Genomic DNA, 3,567 nt, shown 5'->3' with positions numbered 1-3,567 from the left:
CGAAGATGAGCCTATCTTATCTGAGCCTATTACTAGTTAAACCTGTAAACAAACTGAGATTCTATCAAGGAAATTAAGAGGGATCATTGTTGAGTAGGCAGTTAACAAGGTCTGCTCATCACCCATAGATGTTTCCCGTTTACTTAAAGGTCTATTTTAAAATTTGCATTTAACATTTATTAATAAAGCACTATCTTAGACACTGTTCCAAATAAAGCAAATACATTCGATCCTGGCCTCAAAAACAAAGAGAGAAACATGTACACAAAATAGGACAAGAGAGTGAACAAGAAATGAAGAATCAAAAAACAGCAAAATATGGGATGAATACAGAACTACCCAGATTCCAGGTCCCAAAATTAACTTTGGTGTTAAGTCACAGGAGGACTTATCTTAAGTCCCATCATAAGGGTGTGGTTCCTACTTAGATTTGTATGTCTCTGAATCATAGTCTAAACAAAAATTTAGAAATATAGAAATGGCTTAGGTGAAAGCATTTTACTTCTCTGTTACTTATTGTATTTTATTCCCCCCAAAGGATTTTATGCTTAGTCAAAGACAGAAGGTGACATTGAAAATGAGATGTTGTTAGGAAGTACAGCCAGCCCCTCAGTTCCTCATGGTGGACCCTGGAGGCCCCAACCTTGCTGACTAGGTTTGTCTGCCACAGCACCTGTTCATGTCGTGAGAGCCACCACTAAGAATGCCTTGCTAGGTGAATTTTTCTCCCCCTGTCCAGTGAATCAATAATCCAATTTGCACGAATGTACTGGGAAAGAACACTGAGGTTCATAGGCACCTGGTATGTCACTTACTAAATGAACAAAAATGGGTTGAACACCAATGTTATACTAGGCACTATGCTAGCAATGGGGAAATAATAACAAATAAGGCATTGCTCCTAAACTTCCAATCTAGTGGGGATACACAATGTAACTGTGAAGTAATGCATTTATAGTTCTCAATACAGACATTCCAAATGTATTTTATTCACACATTATTATATGTGGATATATTCTTTTGAACCATTAGAATACTATACATCACATATAATATGAACTACAACTTTTCTTATGTGCTAGATAATCAACCACCATTTCTTTGTTAAAAGCGAAGTTTCAGAAACTACTTTCTACCTGTCTTGAAAACACAATGCACTGGCAATGGAAACTATGACTAGAGCCCTTAATCTCCCAACTTAAATGTGTCCTGTGTGTGTACCCCGATGTAAAAGTACTTCTTCAGTAATATATTTGAGTATTTTTTTTTTCTCTCCCTGAATGACACAAGTTATTTAAGAAAGTTGATAGAAATGTGTGTTTGAGCCCTGGCCAGATTTGCCCAGTGGTTAGAGAGTCAGCCCATGAACCAGGGAGCCCCAGGTTTGTTCCCGCTAAGGGCATATACCTCAGTTACAGTTTGTCCCCATCCCCAGCTGGGGTTGTGTGGGTGGCAGCCACTCAATGTGTCTCTCTCACATCGATGTTTCTCTCTCTCTCTTCCTCCCTCTCCCTCCCGCTCTATCTGAAGATAAATGCAAAAATAAATAAATAAATAAATAAATAAATAAATAAATAAATAAATAAATGTCCTTGGGTGAGGATAAAAAAAAAAAGAAAAGAAATGTGTGTTTGAGATTGCTAATTTCATGAGAGTCTAGGTATTGATTGACAGAATAGTAAGAACAAAGTCTGAATGAAGCAAATAAACATTTGCTTGAGAGAGCTCTCTGGTAGCAGTTTAGTTAGGAAAAAATACTAGAAGGGCATTGTGATGGTTTCCTTTGTGTCCACTTTGTTAGGCTACAGTGCTCAATTTTTTGTTCAAACGCCAGTCTAGATATTGCTGTGAAGGCATTTTGTAGATGTGATCTCCATCTACCATCAATGGACGTTAACTAGATTGTCTTCAATAATGCAGGTGGCCCTCATCCAATCATTTAAGGCCTTAAGAGCAAAATTTGCTATTTCCATAAGAATCAATTCTACCTTAAGATTGTAATGTAACATAAAAATCCTGCCTTAGTTGCCAACTTGCCAGCCTGCCCTACATATTTCAGACTTGCTGGCCTCCAAAGCCATGTAAGCTAATTCTTAAAAATAAATCTCTCTCCCTTTCTCCCTCACTCTCTCCCTCCCGTTATTGACTCTGTTTCTCTGGAGAACCCTGACTGACACAGGGCAGGGATTTATTCAATAAAAAGGAAAGTGCCTAAAAGGGATTTAAAAATATGCAATTGCATAAGACTATGAAATTAAGAGAAAAAAAACAAAAACAAAATGCCTTTCATAGAATTGACCTAGACAGGGAATAATTAGGAGCATCGGTAGAGGGTTTTCCTTGCAGAACATAAGAGAGCAGTTCATTCACCAATTGGCTGGGTTCTAAGAATAATTTGGGGGCCCAAAAGGACAGAAATGAGGAAACACAAGGTCTGGGATTCAGCACTGGACAGCTCACTTAAAAGCTGGTATCTGTACAAACAGATCCCACATTTTAGTCCTTGGCCAGCTAGATTCAGGATTAAGCTGTATCCTACAAAAGAATCACTGAAACAGATGGCAGCTGCAATGCCCAGCAGAAGCAGTAATGCCTGGTGCAAACAGGGATTGGTCTCCTTGTGGTGGTTGACCGGTCCTGTGGGTGAGGACTTGGACATCATCTGGGGACTCAGAAATCCTTGAAGTGACTTTGCAGGAAGAGTGGAGTCCTGCATAAGCTTTTCTCTGTTGAATGTTATAAACCAATAAAATAGTTTTCACACAGTTTTTTTTTACTAAACAAAAATCAATTGAAACATTTGAAGGGAAATAGCTGCTGCAGTAGATTATAAGCTTCAGCACTGTGTTTTATACATCATATAATTCCCGTGTGCTTACTATTCGAAACATCAATATCCATAGCAGCTACAACTGAGCTAGTAGCACACAGACCGGCATATAATGAGGTTTGCTGTCTTGCAGGGTATTAATCAAGAAAGACCCAAGTAAAAATTATATTTTTTATTGCACCCAGAAATCCAACTCCTGAGAATTGGTTTCTTGCTTTAAAACTTAAACAACTTCAAAATCCTCTTAGTCTTAAACACAAACAACCATTCAGGGCCCCAAAAGAAGTCTTTTTCAAAGTGATGACTCATTCTGTCTTCTGTGACTAATTGAGCGCAAATTTCACAAACCAGAGCACACTTACACTTTTAAGTGTGCGCTGAAGAATGACATCTTTTTGCAAACCACTTTACCTATCAAAGCAATAAGAGCTTCAGTAAAGAGTATATTTTGGAGTCATTATTTTAAGTCTTCTCATCCCTCACCCAAATTGGGTCATTAAAACCCAGATAAAAATTCCAGAAATGTTTTAAAATATCCTTCGAGCACATTGCTACTGACATGTACACACAAGCTAATACCGACATCTACAATGTGCAAGAGCCCTCTCTTTTCTTCCCTTCTCCCCTTGCTCCCATCCTTCAATCTTCCAGTCTTTCCTTTATCTCCCCATGCCCTCACCACACACCTTTCTTACCTCAACTCTTAAACTCCACTCCTGTCCTTGAACACCACCAAA

Source organism: Molossus molossus, unplaced genomic scaffold (genome assembly GCF_014108415.1).
Source record: "Molossus molossus isolate mMolMol1 unplaced genomic scaffold, mMolMol1.p scaffold_m16_p_6, whole genome shotgun sequence".
NCBI lineage: Eukaryota > Metazoa > Chordata > Mammalia > Chiroptera > Molossidae > Molossus > Molossus molossus.
The sequence above is the reverse complement of the archived record's forward strand: the minus strand, read 5'-3'. Positions refer to the sequence as shown.